This window comes from Schistocerca americana, chromosome 4, assembly GCF_021461395.2.
Source record: "Schistocerca americana isolate TAMUIC-IGC-003095 chromosome 4, iqSchAmer2.1, whole genome shotgun sequence".
NCBI lineage: Eukaryota > Metazoa > Arthropoda > Insecta > Orthoptera > Acrididae > Schistocerca > Schistocerca americana.
In genome coordinates, this window is record NC_060122.1 from 114,447,677 (window position 1) to 114,465,438 (window position 17,762).

The window sequence follows — 17,762 nt, forward strand, 5'->3', positions numbered from 1 at the left end:
TTTGCAATTCATATGCAATATGCAGCAAGTTTACTCAATGACAAATATTATAAACAAGTACACAAAGTCACCTTGGGAAGCCCACTTCCTCTCATAGTGGCCAACTATTTTGTAGAAGATTTTGAAGAGAAAGATCTAAAACCAGCCATTTTAAAAAGTTATTGTTTTTTGATGGTCTATGGATGTTACGTTTGTTGTGTGGCCCCATGAAACCAAAACATTATCTGTATTTCTGCAACATCTAAATTCACTCCATCCAAATATTCAGTCTACAATGGAGATGGAGAAAGACAGTATATAACAGTTTATGGACATTTTGGTACACAGGAAAGCCAATGGAACACTGGGGCACAGCGTGTAGTGCTAGTCTGTTGACCCTAACTTACGTATTTACACTGCAACATGTGACGGTGTACTGTGCACCCTGATTCACTGAGCGGGCAGGTGTCCAGGCCTGACAGTCTGTCGATTGAGGTTCAACACCTCAGCACAATTTTCTGACAGAATGACTATTCTGAAAGAGATATCCATCATACATTCTACTGAAAATAAATTCAGCTGAGGCAACAAAATGAATAAAGAAAGAATCCACCACTATTGCAGTACTTTGGCCATATTTTGTCAACTATCACAAAAGCCTTCAAGAGACACAACATTAGACGTGTCTTTCGTCCCTCAGAAAAAGTGAGGACACATTTAAGTCCTGTCAAAGATGATTTCAGCCTAGCGAAAAAACGTGTGTACAATATTCCTTGTGAGTGTAGAATGATATATTTTGTTTAGACATATCGTCCAAGAGAGATGCAATAAACACCATCATCATATGTATCTGGGCCAACTGCATAAATCTGGAATAGTAGAACAGTGCTTTACAACAAGATACTGCACAATATATGTGAAGACGAAGATTATATCCTCAGTTTAGTCTTTCCAGGGCTACATGACAAAGGTGGTAATACATATTCACATGATGGGTAATCTCATAAATAGAGATTCACACTTGCAAGTTCAGCCTGCACTTGCTACCATTAGATATATACAGACACAAGAATTTCTGACCAGTGACAGTTACACTGCAACATCTAGCTAACAATTTTGGTTTGCATTTCAACCACACCAACAGTTGGCAGCTGCTCTGATAACGTGGTGCATGTGCAGATGGCCACAGCCTAGCTACCAGAAGGGGGCTCTGAATATGCTGCTTTTATCTCATTGCAAGGAACTCTATTGCACATGCGTGACTTTCAATTAAGGCCTCCATCACAGACCATCACGATGCAGGCATCAGTAATTGCTACTTGCCAGCAGTAACGAACCGCCACCACCTGATAATGTCGAGCGTTTGCCTTGAAGAAACACTGTGGGATACACGAAACATGATCAGGTAGCAAACTCAAGAAACATATGCAGAATTTAAATGAGATAGCTCTGGGAAGGAGCATACAGAGGAACTGAGGCTCAAGTTTAGAAGAATAGTTAACCAGAGCACCACATCCTCCATGGTATACAGTTTCTATAAACAAACTTCTAAAGAAATGGTGACTGCTGAATAGTAGGTGCAAAACAAAATGTAAAGCTATAAATAGAGATTCTAAATGAAATGGATTTGGCTGTCAAAAGGGCAATGTGTGAAGTCCTTGACAACTACTGTTAACAGAATTTTATCAAGGGACCTCTAAAAAAACTCTAAGAAATTGTACCCATATGTGAAGGCTGCCAGTGGCATCACAATTTGTCTCCAGACTCTCATGGATGAACAGGAACTGTAACTCAGAGTATCAAGATAAGAGCAGATTTTCTGAACTCCTTTTCCAAATGTATTTCACAAAGGAGGATCCAGAAGTAGTGCCCCAGTTTCACTCTTTACCACTTCAAAGATGACTGATATAACTATTAGAACATTAAACGTATTTGCAATTGTGAATATGGACAACCTTCAGCTGTAGAATGGAATGGTGATGATGAAAATTTGTGCTGGACCAGGGCTCTAACCATGATTTCCCACTTATCACGAGCAGTGCCCATTCATTTTGACATTCATGCAGGGGCACTGCAATATCATATAAATATCAGTATCAGTGGCACTGAAAAATAGCCAAAACAGTTAAAACTTAAATATGCTCCCAGGCCCAACAGAATCCCTGGTAGATTGTACACAAAATTAGCATCTGAGTTTGCTAATATACCATAATATATCTTACATCCTTCAACAATATATTGTGCCCAGTGGTTGGAGGGAAGTACAGGACTCTCCTGTATTAAAGAGGAGGAGGAGAAGTGATCCACAAAATTACTGTCCAACATCAATGACATCCATAGAATTTTAGACCTTATTTGGACCTCAAACAAAATGTGGCTTCTTGAATAAAGTGACCTCCTCCATGACAACAAGCACCAATTACAAAAACTGGGTCCTAAACTTGCACTTTAGGCACACGACATCCTGAAAGCAAGGGCTATATGCCATCATGTTGGTGCAGTATTTCCTGACTCCTGAAAGGCATCTGAAGAAGTTCCATGTCAATATTTATTAATGAAAGTATAATCATATATACCAACAAATGTACATTGTGACCAAAATGAAGATTCCTCAGTACAGAGGAGGCAGCATTTTATATCGGACCAAGCATCACAGACAGAAGTAGAAGTAACTTCAAGTGTACCTCAGGAAAGAGTGCTAGGATCCTTACTATTAATGTTGCATATTAGTGATGTGGTAGACAATATTAATAGTAACCTCAGACTTTGTGCAGGTGGTGCAGTGAGCTACAATGAAATACCATCTGAAAAATGCTGCACAAATATCGAGTCTACTTCAAAGATTAGTAATTTGCTTTAATTGTCCAGAGTTGTAAAACTGTGCACTTCACAAGATTTAGAAATATATTGTTTTGTTTGGTTTTAGGGCGCAAAAACAACTAGGGTCATACCTGCCCATGTCAAAATTGTAGTACACAAAGACACAGAGGAGTTAAAAATGACTATATGTCAATCCTAATCGAAGTAAGAGAAGACAGCTAAAAACAGGGACATGGAGAAAGGTCTATAAAATTCACCATGGAGAAACAGAGGTCTAGAACTAAAAATTAAATGTCCTTCACCTTATTGCTCAACAGCCTATGCATCATTCACTGAAACAGCTGATAACTCAGATGGCAAACACAAACAGGAATGTAAGTAATTAATAAAACACATTCCATTAGGAAATTGTGGACAGTTAAAAGTTAGTCACAACACACACAAAGTGGTGGGGAAGCACCATTGAACAAGTGGCAATGGCTAAAGAGATAGTGCCCAATATGCAACCTAGTTAAAATGACCTCCTCATGGTGAGAGGGCCGAGAGGTGGTCGTCCTGCTGGGAGAGGCTTAATAGCCTGGAGCTTGTTCCTATGAAGAGAGGACCAGTGGTGATGCCAAAGTGAGCCATCTGCTGACACATGACAACACAGAGATTATCTGAGGGAATATAAGAATTAGCGAGCTGAGGTACGAGGACCACAGCCTGTCAGACCAATGTTACCAGGAACAGTACAAACAGAGGAGGGTGGTTTGCTCTGCACCCCAGAAAGAACCATTGAGGACATGTAGAATGCTGAGGGATCACATACAGTGGGCTCCCAGGTAAGACACATGGAAGAACAAAGAGTGTTTCCTATCAACATGAGCCCCAGGAATTTTGTAGTTTCAACGAATGGAAGAGCAAAGGGTCTAGGACGTAAAGACGGTGAAAGAAACCAATTGCACTGCCAGAAATTCATATAAACTGTTTTGTTAGGGAAAAAAGGAAGCCACTATCAATGATCCATGAGTAAAGACGAGCAAGACATCACTGAAGATGCCACTCAATGAGACAAGTCCATGGAGAACTGCAATAGATTGCAAAATTGTCAACAAAAAGGGAGCCGGAGATGCCTGGTAGGAGACAGGCCATTATAGGGTCAATGGCAATAGCAAAGAGGAGAATGCTCAGGACAGAACCCTGAGGTACACCGTTTTTGTGGATAAAGGTGTCCAACAAGGCAGAACCCACGCAAGCCTTGAAGACTTGGTCTTTTAAAAATGCCTGAAGGAAATGGTGCAGGCGGACACGGAAGCCCCACATGTAGAGAGTACAGAGGATACCAATCCTTCAGCAGGTGTTGTGAGCTTTCTCAAAATCGAAGAACGTGATCACAGTCTGGGATCACTGCAGAAAACAATTCATGACATGGGTGGACAAAGTGACGAGACGGTCAACTCCAGATTGCCACACTCGAAGGCCACATTGTGCAGTGGTTAGTAAATTGCAAGACTTGAGCCACCATACCAGCTGGGAATGAATCATAGATTCCATCACCTTGCACACACTGCTGATGAGAGAAATGAAGTGGTGGCTAGAAGGAACATGTTTGTCCTTACCAGGCTTAGGTATGGTATGACAGTGGCTTCATGGCGGTGTCCAGGAAATGTGTCCTCTGCCCAGATGGGGTTGTACGCAGAAGTAGTAGTAGAAGTAGAAGGTTATTGTCTCATTACATACAATTTCAAGCCATTGACTTAAAAGTACAGGAGACTCGTCAAAACACAAAAACTGGTTTACAATTTTCCTTATAATATCAGTAATATAATACACAGTACTGAATAATTACTTAATTAAGCAGTTAATAATTTTTCTTCAAAAGTAACAAATTTTTAACGTTATTAGTCTTAAGTATTTGCTCTCTCCTGCTCAAATTTTCAGGCTGTCATTTATGAATTCTACTGAATAGTAACAATTCTGCACTAGTTTCTCATATAAGGATTTTTTCAGTGTTTATAAATTTATGCTGAGCAATTCTCTTCCTTTCACTTTGTTATAAATTTTCATACCCATATAATTTGGAGTTTGAGCATAAAGTTTTAAACAGTGGGTGGGCAGCATAAAATTCTTTTGATTTCTGGTGTTGTAATCATGTTGAAAATGATTTGCTACACATAAATCAGGGTTACTATGTACAAAGATAATCAGCTCATATGTATAATGAGGGAACACATAGTATACTCAGATTTTTTAAGAGTGGGTGACATGATTTTCTTCGCCCTACATTTTACATATTTCTAGTGATGGCTTTCTGAAGTTTTACTATTCGACACATATTGTTTGAGGCACCCCAAAATACAATTCCATACCTTATTACTGGCTCAAAGTAGCTGTGATATACTACTTTTCTTATGCCTATACTGGTAGCATTGTACAATATTTTCATTGCATATCCTAGGCTATTTAATTTATTTGCAAGGTATTGTATGTGTGACCCCCATGATAGATTTTTATGTAGTTGGATTCCTAGGAATTTTACACACCTAGCTTCCTGAAAATCTTGGTTTTTGTGTCTGACCCATCATTTAATTTTGCTTGTTTTGTTTTAAATTGAATTAACTGAGTCTTTTCCATGTTTAATTTTAATCCATTTAAATCTAACCAGGTATCTAAGTTTTCTAGAGTATTTAATACAGTTTGTGGAATTTGATCTGTAATGTTACTTTCAATGATTAAAGATGTGTCATCTGCAAACAGAGTGACACTCAATATTAAGTGGCAGATCATTTATGTATAACAAAAACAGATTGGGACCATAAGACAGAACCTTGGGGTACTCCTTGTAAAATGGTTTTCCATTCTGAAGTATAAGTTCCTCTCTCTGATGTTATAACCACACTCTGTCTTCGGTTGGTTAGATAGGATTTAAACCATTCTAATACCATGCCCCTAATGCCATACTTTTCCAGTTTACAAAGTAGCAAGGAGTGATTCACATTATCAAAGGCCTTTGATAGGTCACAAAAATTCCTGTGGCATGCAGTGAGTTGTCTAGAGATGAGCTAATTTTATCAAAAAAATTATTTATAGCAGATATTGTGGTTTTGTCTTTTTGAAATCCATAATGTTTTTTTGAAATTATTTTAAATTTTTTTATGTATTTTTGAATTTGTATGGTGACTACCTTCTCAAATATTTTTGACGGTGATGGAAGAAGAGAGATTGGTTGATAGTTTCCCATGTGTTCTTTTGTGCCTTTTTTGAATAGTGGCTTAACTACTGCGTACTTCAGTGTTCCTGGAAAATAACCTTCTTGAAGGGACTGGTTAAGTATTGTATTTAGTGGCTGTGCAATTATTTTAGAGACTGTTTATAACACTTTTGTTGGCATTCCATCCCATCCTGCTGATGTTTTACTTTTTAGTGACAGTATCACATTTTCTATATCTTTTACTGTAGTTTTTGTAAAGGTACGGAAAAATTCAGCATCAAGTTGCTCACCGTTGAAGAAATTTACTGTGTCTGGATACTCTGCTACATTGACATTAGATTTGTTTACATTTATAAAGAATTCATTAAACAATTCAGAAATTTGTGCAGGATTTACAATAGCTTTATCCTCTATCTTGATTTCAAAAATATCATGGCCTCTACCTGTGGCACCTGTTTCAACTTTGATCACTGACCATAATGCCTTTGATTTGTTTTCACTATCCAATATAAATCTATTATTTGCTAGCTCTTTGGCTGCCTTTACAACTTTTTAAAAAATATTTTTGTAATCTTTTACATATGTAACAAAATCAGGACTTTTATTATGTTTTAGTTCCCCATGTAGCTGTCTTTTTCTTGCACTTGAGATTTTTATTCCTTCAGTAATCCACTTTACTTTATTTCCTACTTCTTATGATGTATAGTAAGGGGGAAAGTTTCACTAAAAATGAGCAGGAATTTTTCCAGAAAAGTAGCAAAATTTTCAGAGCATGAAATACTATGATCTATAGACTACTCCACCTTATTTAATCTATGGCAGAATAAGTTTATATTATCTTTGCTGAACTGGCATTTGGTGTAGGTTTTTTTTTGTGCAAGGTTCTATTGTTTTTGGTAACTCCCTAAACAGAGCGCAATGATCAGAAAGTCCTAAATCTAAACAAAACTTATTTGCCTCATTATAAGTGTAATTGGTTAAAATATTATAAAAACAAAGATGAGGTGACTTACCGAACAAAAGCGCTGGCAGGTCGATAGACACACAAACAAACACAAACACACACACAAAATTCAAGCTTTCGCAACAAACTGTTGCCTCATCAGGAAACGTGGAATGTTTCCTTCCATTATATTGGTTAAAATATTATCTATAAATGTTGCAGACACTTCATTTACTCGAGTGAAATCAGTAAAATTTGCACTGAAACCTGATGTTTGAATCATATCAATGAATTCTGTTGAGTTATTGGCTTCACTGGCTAGATCTATGTTGAAATCAGTGGTTATTATGATTCTTTTCTTGGTTTCTTTTTGAAGTTTTTGCAATAGACACTGGAATCTTGGCAAAAAATGTTGTTATTTCTATGCACGGAATTCTGTACACACATAAAATTACAATATTTTATGCTAACTCTACACAGCAGCTTTCAAATACACATTCTTCATTATGGGAATCGAAATCGAGTCTTGCTTTATATTCCATTGATCTTTCCACTAGTATGCACAATCCTCCTTATGTTAAATTACTTCTACAAAAGGTTATTTAAGATTTTGATACTATCCTTCATAAGCATACAATCTTGATACTTGGTATTTCCGACAAAATGATTTGCAAGTCGTTAAGTTTAGTTTCTCTGCCATTTGTGTAATTTGAACTTAACCTACTTATGTTCAAGTGCAATAAGAACATATGGTTACTTTTTGAATATTCCTAATGGCATCTGGTTTGAAATGCTGTCTGTGTATTTTTGTTTCAACTTCATTAGGCCTATCAACATAGCAAGCAAAAAGTGCTTGCCCACAAGAGAAAGGTGCTGGAACATCTGAATGTGAACATCATATGGCTTTGAGGTGGAAGATCAAGATGAAGTGAGAGCATGCTCTACCTCCCTCATAGTAAAGACAGCATTGTAGCACTCATGATTTGGAGAAAGAGAAGGGTATCACCAGAGCCTCGTCCACTCATTTCTGGTAGAGGAAGGCAGGGTGACAGTGGGAGTACTCAAAATCTCTGCAAAATGGTGGCCAAAGGCGCTGGAGATAACAATAGGGTCCACAATGACATCATCTGTTGCTTTCAGGCTGGAAATTGGAGAATGGATCTTGGTACCAGAGAGCTGTCGGAAGTTGGCTCACACAACCGAAAGAGGAGTGGAAATGTTAAAAGAACTACTAAATGAAATTCAGCTAGCTTTTCAGCTATCCTGAAGAATGCAACGACACTGTGCATGCATCTTTTTATAATGAATGCAGTTTGCCTTCGTAGGATGATGGTTAAAAATGCAGGGAGCATGCCCCCGTGCGTGAATTGTGTCATGGAGTGCCTCAGTCCAGCAAGGGTCTGGGACACACATTGTAAAGAGGTCAAGCTAGGAATGGAATGTTCTGCAGTGGTAAGGATAACATTTGAAAGATACTCCACCTGGTCATCACAACTGGGGAATTGTTGCTCACTGAAGGTCACCAGGAGGAGTAAAGCCTCCAGCTGGCCTTAGTAAGCTGCCATTTAGACGTGCATATGGTTGACATAGGAGTCAGCAAAAGGATAGCACATGGGAAATGGTCACTCAAGTATGTGTCAGAGATGATGTACCACTCTAGATGATGGGCAAACTGGGCAGTGCAGAAGGATAGGTTCAAATGGGAATACGTGTGTGTGGAGTCTGAAAGGAACGTGGGTACTCCTGTGTTAAGGCAGAAGAGGTTAAGTTGATTGAGAAGGTCAGCCAAGAGGGCACCTCTTGGACAGGTTCTGAGAGAATTGCAAAGGGGATGGTGTGCATTGAAGTCACTGAGCAGCAGAAATGGATGAGGTAGCTGCCCAATAAGCTGGATGAAATCTGCCCTGGTGACATCGAATGAGGAGAGATGTAAATGGTACAAAGGGAAAAGTTCAAGTGGGGAAAGAAAAGGCAAACTGCAACAGCTTGAAGGTGGGAAGTCAGGGAAATGGGTTGGTTACGAATGTCATCCCATAAGAGAAGTATGACTCCCCCATGAGATGGAATGCCAACCTTGGGGGAAAGGTCAAAGCAGAACGGGAAGAAATGCAAGAACTCAAAGTGGTTGTGAGGGCGCAATTTAGTTTCCTGAAGGCAGAGAACAAGTGAACATTGCAATGCTAAGAGCAGCCGTTAATCCTCTTTGTTGGATCAAACACTGTGAGCATTCCATTGCAGGAGACTCATGATGAGGAAAAAATGAAGGGATATCACCACAGTGGGTGCCGAGTGCCAGACTGCGAAGACTCACTGCTACGCTGCACAGAGGCAGGTGGATCCTGCTCCATGAGGTCTACAGGAGCATCGGCATTCTTCTGCTGTTGGCCTGTGGAGCGCAGTGCAGCAAAATGATTCGTGTGCAGACCGGAACATGGAGATCAGCCAGGCGAGCATATCATGTGGCGACACCATTGAAGAGGATCTTTGAGTCAGTGAAGGAGAAGACCGTTTGCCTTTGTTGGACTTTTTCAAGCCTTTCCAGTTAGCAGAGGAAGAGTCAGATGCTGGTTGGCTGGAGGGATGTAGTAAGTCTTCACAAGAGTATTCCTTCTGTCCTTTCCAGCTTGCTGGTTGTGTAGCTGGTGACTTCGCCCCATGAGGCAAAAGTTTGGTGGTGTGTTGCACAGCTGAAGGAGGAGATGGGGATGCTACAATTAGGCTGGGCGATTTCATAACCATGGAGCTAAATTTGAGGTCACATGTCTGCTTAGCCATGTCCTTCATGGAGTGAGAGGTAGCAAGAACAATACTGTAGGTGCCAGATGGTAGAACACAGGGTTTCTGACTAGCCAGTAACTTGCGAAAGACTGGGTAAGGCACTTTTTCCTTCACCTGAATCTCATAGACAGCCTGCTCATTGAGATGCATAAGACAATCACAGGAGGAAGCAGCAGGGTCACCGTTGCAGTTGATGCAGCAGGGAGAAGGAGGTGGACAATCACCCCCGTGAGTATCCCTGCCACAGGTTACACATTTGGCTGGGTGTCAATAGGACTCTCGAGTGTGGTTGTAAAGATGATACTGATAGCAGCGCATCAAATTTGGAATATATGAACTGACTGTGATAACTTCATAATTTGCTTTTATCATTGACGGAAGGACCACTATCAAAAGCAAGAAACAGAGTGCGTGTGGGCACTAAGGATGCATCTACTTTTTTTATCACCTGATAAATGAGAATGACATCCTGATCGGAGAGGTACATTTGGATTTCTGCCTCGGTCAGACAATCAAGCAGCCTAGTGTAAGTAATACCACTGGAAGAATTCAGGGTTTGAATGGCCTTGACATGAACAGGATAGCTATGGAGGAGCGAAACAGCAAGCACTTGTTGTGCTTGAGAAACAGAAGTAGTCTCCAAAAGCAAAGTACCATTGCACAAATGAGACCAGGATTTCACATGGGTGGTAATTGCACCGACCCTTTCTGAATAATAAACGAATTTACCATTGCGAAGGACTGACCATCTTTAGTATGGGAAACCAATAGGAACCTTGGTACAGTTGGGAGAGTCTTTGATTTGTTAGCCTCAGTCCATTTACATTGAATGTGAAGATGATTGGCTCGTTGCGAGAAAATCCCCCGCGATTTCCAGCATCTCTGATGGCACACTCCTTCCAACAGGAAGCCCCCTTCAGAAGGGGGTGCACCCACCTTCAGTGATTCTTGATTCACACCTCAGGTCACATCTCCCGAACACTTGGCAGAGGGACCAATCAGCAATTTGGGAAGGTAGCAGCTCTGGCAATCACCCTCCCTGGGGCTGGCTTGTACCAGGGGGTACATGTGAACTCTACCTGTCAAGCTGGGGCTGGGATTTATGCATTACCTAGTCACCTGTTATGCATCATATGCACACAGGGAGGAAGAAGAAGAAAAAGTGGAACCTCAAATGGCAAAGCTGAGGACGGACAGGAGGAGGCGAACAAAGAAAGAAAACAGGATCGAAAAAACAGTGGTGAGACTGTTCCAGTGTCAGCCACTGACAATGTGGAACACACTCTGGAAAACACCCCAGAGTTGTTTCCCAAGGGAGTGGTCAAAGAAAAGCAAGAGGATAGACATGCACCATGGAATGGAAATGATGCTGCAAAGGCTGGGGCCAAGCATGAACCCACCAAAGAGCAGAAAGCCCCCCCAGGGTGGGAGGGGGGGGGGTTAGATATGTAGTACCATATGATCACAATATCTGTGAGTCACAACTGGAATCAGTTAACTCACACTAATACCTGGGTGAAACAAACTGTGAGGATACAAAACAGAATACTCACAGAAGACCACTCTTACAGCTCGCCGACTTTTGTTCTTGGTGGGCCACTTACGAAAAAAAAAGGATAATGGAAAAGATAATGTACTCAAATAATGCCAGCGCACATGGTGACAGGTTTGTGTGGCTTCCTGGAGCACATCACAGAAATGTTAAGAAACATGAACTGGCAGACCCTTGAAGATAAGATGGAAATTGCTCTGCAGAGTGTCAGTTATACAGTTTTTGGAACTAGTATTAAGTGAGGGATCTACGAATATACTACAGCATCCCATGTGTTGCTCCTGAAGATACTGTGAAGACCAGTATTAGATTAATTACAGAGCACTCACATCACTTATGCAGTCATTCTTCCTCTCTACATGGAATGTGAATGGGGAGAAACCCTAATATGTGGTACAATGAGAGTAACCTTTGTCATACAATTCACAGTGGTTTGAAGAATATGAGAGTGGATGTAGAAAAATGGAAGAAAGAGTTTATTTTTCAAAATTTGTTGTGAATCACTGGAATATTTGTATTAATGAAGCTCAGCAAAATGGGTAAAATGTCTTGGATGTGTGACAAGTGAGTCAGATATAAAGAATATTTTTCAATATTTGGAACTGAAGTGGAATATGACTGGATATCAAACATAATGTAATACAGATATGAATATATTAGAGGGAAACATTCCACGTGGGAAAAATATATCTAAAAACAAAGATGATGTGACTTACCAAACGAAAGCGCTGGCACGTCGATAGACACACAAACAAACACAAATACACACACAAAATTCTAGCTTTTGCAACCAACGGTTGCTTCGTCAGGAAAGAGGGAAGGAGAGGGAAAGATGAAAGGATGTGGGTTTTAAAGGAGAGGGTAAGGAGTCATTCCAATCCCGGGAGCGGAAAGACTTACCTTAGGGGGAAAAAAGGATGGGTATACACTCGCACACACACACACACACACTCACACACACATATCCATCCACACATATACAGGCACAAGCAGACATACTAAAAGGCAAAGAGTTTGGGCAGAGATGTCAGTCGAGGCGGAAGTGCAGAGGCAAAGATGTTGTTGAATGACAGGTGAGGTATGAGTGGCGGCAACTTGAAATTAGCGGAGATTGAGGCCTGGTGGAAAGCGGGAAGAGAGGATATATTGAAGAGCAAGTTCCCATCTCCGGAGTTCAGAAGGGTTGGTGTTAGTGGGAAGTATCCAGATAACCCGGATGGTGTAACACTGTGCCAAGATGTGCTGGCCGTGCCCCAAGGCGTGTTTAGCCACAGGGTTATCCTCATTACCAACAAACACTGTCTGCCTGTGTCCATTCATGCGAATGGACAGTTTGTTGCTGGTCATTCCCACATAGAATGCGTCACAGTGTATGCAGGTCAGTTGGTAAATCACGTGGGTGCTTTCACACGTGGCTCTGCCTTTGATCGTGTACACCTTCCGGGTTACAGGGCTTGAGTAGGTGGTGGTGGGAGGGTGCATGGGACAGGTTTTACACCAGGGGCGGTTACAAGGGTAGGAGCCAGAGGGTAGGGAAGAAGGTTTGGGGATTTCATAGGGATGAACTAAGAGGTTACGAAGGTTAGGTGGACGGTGGAAAGGCACTCTTGGTGGAGTGGCGAGGATTTCATGAAGGATGGATCTCATTTCAGGGCAGGATTTGAGGAAGTCGTATCCCTGCTGGAGAGCCGCATTCAGAGTCTGATCCAGTCCTGGAAAGTATCCTGTCACAAGTGGGGCACTTTTGTGGTTCTTCTGTGGGAGTTTCTGGGTTTGAGAGGATGAGGAAGTGGCTCTGGTTATTTGCTTCTGTACCAGGTCGGGAGGGTAGTTGCAGGATGCGAAAGCTGTTGTCAGGTTGTTAGTGTAATGGTTCAGGGATTCCGGACTGGAGCAGATTCATTTGCCACGAAGACCTAGGCTGTAGGGAAGGGACCGTTTGATGTGGAATGGGTGGCAGCTGTCATAATGGAGGTACTGTTGCTTGTTGGTGGGTTTGATGTGGACGGACGTGTGAAGCTGGCCATTCGACAGGTGGAGGTCAACGTCAAGGAAAGTGGCATGGGATTTGGAGTAGGACCAGGTGAATCTGATGGAACCAAAGGAGTTGATGTTGCAGAGGAAATTCTGGAGTTCTTCTTCACTGTGAGTCCAGATCATGAAGATGTCATCAATAAATCTGTATCAAACTTTGGGTTGGCAGGCCTGGGTAACCAAGAAGGCTTCCTCTAAGTGACCCATGAATAGGTTGGTGTACGAGGGGGCCATCCTGGTACCCATGGCTGTTCCCTTTAATTGTTGGTATGTCTGGCCTTCAAAAGTGAAGAAGTTGTGGGTCAGGATGAAGCTGGCTAAGGTAATGAGGAAAGAGGTTTTAGGTAGGGTGGCAGGTGATTGGCGTGAAAGGAAGTGCTCCATCGCAGCGAGGCCCTGGACATGCGGGATATTTGTGTATAAGGAAGTGGCATCAATGGTTACAAGGATGGTTTCCAGGGGTAACAAACTGGGTAAGGATTCCAGGCGTTCGAGAAAGTGGTTGGTGTCTTTGATGAAGGATGGGAGACTGAATGTAATGGGTTGAAGGTGTTGATCTATGTAGGCAGAGATACGTTCTGTGGGGGCTTGGTAACCAGCTACAATGGGGCAGCCGGGATGATTGGGTTTGTGAATTTTAGGAAGAAGGTAGAAGGTAGGGGTGCGGGGTGTCGGTGGGGTCAGGAGGTTGATGGAGTCAGGTGAAAGGTTTTGTAGGGGGCCTAAGGTTCTGAGGATTCCTTGAAGCTCCGCCTGGACGTCAGGAATGGGATTACCTTGGCAAACTTTGTATGTGGTGTTGTCTGAAAGCTGACGCAGTCCCTCAGCCACATACTCCCGACGATCAAGTACCACGGTCGTGGAACCCTTGTCCGCCGGAAGAATGACGGTGGATCGGTCAGCCTTCAGATCATGGATAGCCTGGGCTTCAGCAGTGGTGATTTTGGGAGTAGGATTAAGGGTTTTTTAAGAAGGATTGAGAGGCAAGGCTGGAAGTCAGAAATTCCTGGAAGGCTTGGAGAGGGTGATTTTGAGGAAGAGGAGGTGGGTCCCGCTGTGACAGAGGATGGAACTGTTCCAGGCAGGGTTCAATTTGGATAGTGTCTTGGGGAGATGGATCTTTAGGAGTAGGATTAGGATCATTTTTCTTCATAGCAAAGTGATATTTCCAGCAGAGAGTACGAGTGTAGGACAGTAAATCTTTGACGAGGGCTGTTTGGTTGAATCTGGGAGTGGGGCTGAAGGTGAGGCCTTTGGATAGGACAGAGGTTTCGGATTGGGAGAGAGGTTTAAAGGGAAGGTTAACTACTGAATTAGGGTGCTGTGGTTCCAGATTGTGTTGATTGGAATTTTGAGGTTTTGGAGGGAGTGGAGCTGGAAGTGGGAGATTGAGTAGATGGGAGAGACTGGGTTTGTGTGCAATGAGAGGAGGTTGAGGTTTGCTGGAAAGGTTGTGAAGCGTGAGTGAGTTGCCTTTCCAGAGGTGGGAAACCAGGAGATTGGATAGTTTTTTGAGGTGAAGGGAGGCATGCTGTTCTAATTTGCGGTTGGCCTGTAGGAGGATGCTCTGAACAGCCGGTGTGGATGTGGGAGAGGAAAGATTGAGGACTTTTATTAAGGATAGGACTTGACGGGTGTGTTCATTGGCTGCGTTGATGTGTAGGAGAAGGATTAGTTGGGTGAGGGCAATGGATTGTTCAGTTTGGAACTGAATGTGATGGAGCACTTCCTTTCACGCCGATCACCTGCCACCCTACCTAAAACCTCTTTCCTCATTACCTTAGCCAGCTTCATCCTGACCCACAACTTCTTCACTTTTGAAGGCCAGACATACCAACAATTAAAGGGAACAGCCATGGGTACCAGGATGGCCCCCTCGTACGCCAACCTATTCATGGGTCACTTAGAGGAAGCCTTCTTGGTTACCCAGGCCTGCCAACCCAAAGTTTGGTACAGATTTATTGATGACATCTTCATGATCTGGACTCACAGTGAAGAAGAACTCCAGAATTTCCTCTGCAACATCAACTCCTTTGGTTCCACCAGATTCACCTGGTCCTACTCCAAATCCAATGCCACTTTCCTTGACGTTGACCTCCACCTGTCCAATGGCCAGCTTCACACGTCCGTCCACACCAAACCCACTAACAAGCAACAGTACCTCCATTATGACAGCTGCCACCCATTCCACATCAAACGGTCCCTTCCCTACAGCCTAGGTCTTCGTGGCAAATGAATCTGCTCCAGTCCGGAATCCCTGAACCATTACACTAACAACCTGACAACAGCTTTTGCATCCCGCAACTACCCTCCCGACCTGGTACAGAAGCAAATAACCAGAGCCACTTCCTCATCCTCTCAAACCCAGAAACTCCCACAGAAGAACCACAAAAGTGCCCCACTTGTGACAGGATACTTTCCAGGACTGGATCAGACTCTGAATGCGGCTCTCCAGCAGGGATACGACTTCCTCAAATCCTGCCCTGAAATGAGATCCATCCTTCATGAAATCCTCCCCACTCCACCAAGAGTGTCTTTCCGCCGTCCACCTAACCTTCATAACCTCTTAGTTCATCCCTATGAAATCCCCAAACCTTCTTCCCTACCCTCTGGCTCCTACCCTTGTAACCGCCCCCGGTGTAAAACCTGTCCCATGCACCCTCCCACCACCACCTACTCAAGCCCTGTAACCCGGAAGGTGTACACGATCAAAGGCAGAGCCACGTGTGAAAGCACCCACGTGATTTACCAACTGACCTGCATACACTGTGACGCATTCTACGTGGGAATGACCAGCAACAAACTGTCCATTCGCATGAATGGACACAGGCAGACAGTGTTTGTTGGTAATGAGGATAACCCTGTGGCTAAACATGCCTTGGTGCACGGCCAGCACATCTTGGCACAGTGTTACACCATCCGGGTTATCTGGATACTTCCCACTAACACCAACCCTTCTGAACTCCGGAGATGGGAACTTGCTCTTCAATATATCCTCTCTTCCCGCTTTCCACCAGGCCTCAATCTCCACTAATTTCAAGTTGCTGCCACTCATACCTCACCTGTCGGTCAACAACATCTTTGCCTCTGCACTTCCGCCTCAACTGACATCTCTGCCCAAACTCTTTGCCTTTTAATATGTCTGCTTGTGTCTGTATATGTGTGGATGGATATATATATATGTGTGTGTGTGTGTGTGTGTGTGTGCTCGAGTGTATACCCGTCCTTTTTTCCCCCTAAGGTAAGTCTTTCCGCTCCCGGGATTGGAATGACTCCTTACCCTCTCCTTTAAAACCCACATCCTTTCGTCTTTCCCTCTCCTTCCCTCTTTCCTGACGAAGCAACCGTTGGTTGCGAAAGCTAGAATTTTGTGTGTACATTTGTGTTTGTTTGTGTGTCTATCGACGTGCCAGCACTTTCGTTTGGTAAGTCACATCATCTTAGTTTTTAGATATAATGTAAAACAGGGTATCCATAATTAAAGTTCCATTTTCAAAACACTGTAGAAAGAGAACTACTGCTCAGAATGACATAAAATTTGAATAGCATACTATTGATGCAGTGGAACATCATGGAACAAAAAACAAATTAATTAAACTTTTACAAACAGATGGTGCTGTAAGCGTCATTATATGCATACCAACAGACATGCAGTGCATGGGTGTTCCTCTGTTTACATCAGAGATGCCCAACATGACTGTCTCCATGCTGGTAAAGCAGAAGAACAAGAAATGTAATTGTGCACCAACAGCCCTACAGAAGTTCCAGACACTCAAGGTATGAAATATCAGCCATCATTTCCCTACAGCCTGGCCACCCAGATCACCTGACCATATTCCATGTGAATACTGGCTGTGGTTATCTGAAAGATGTTGGTTTAGTGCTCCAATTACAAACTTACCTGAACCGAAGGCTCGTATTGCATAACACATTCTGAATGTGGCTCCCAAGACACTCCAATCTGTTGTGGAACATGCTGTTTCTCCATTTCAACTTGTGGCTTGAAATGGTGGACAGCATATTGAACATGTCTTGTTCCAGTCTCACAACATTTAGAAACTGACACCATTTTGCTTTTTATGCAGTTTTTGGCCCTAGGAAAATTACAAACCAATGTCATGTTGCTTTTTATGCAGTTTCTGACCCTGATACAATTAAAAGCTTATGTAATTTTGCTGTTTATGCAATTTTTGGCCTTAGAACAATTAAAAACGGATTTTTCCTGTCAGACATGGTATGTCCTTGCAATTGTGGATGAGCTTATCTAACGAACAGTGCCACAACTGTTGACTGTTGAACTTGTGAAGTCATGCACGTTGAATAGTATGGATGGTGTAATGTGCAACTCAAACCACAGCCATCACATTGTGATTCATCTGTCATTTTTAGCTGATACCATTTATGGTAAGATGCTTACAGTGCCATCTATTGGTAATTTTTTTCTTTCTCCCATAAAGTTTCTC

The 17,762-nt window shown here is 42.4% G+C and overlaps 1 protein-coding gene across 4 annotated transcripts in view; it reads right to left on the minus strand.

Annotated features, from left to right (window-relative positions):
- LOC124612946 (peroxisomal acyl-coenzyme A oxidase 3-like) overlaps positions 1–17,762 on the minus strand; it is a 317,564-nt gene that overhangs the window by 49,336 nt on the left and 250,466 nt on the right. The gene's annotated exons all lie outside the window — the stretch shown is intronic.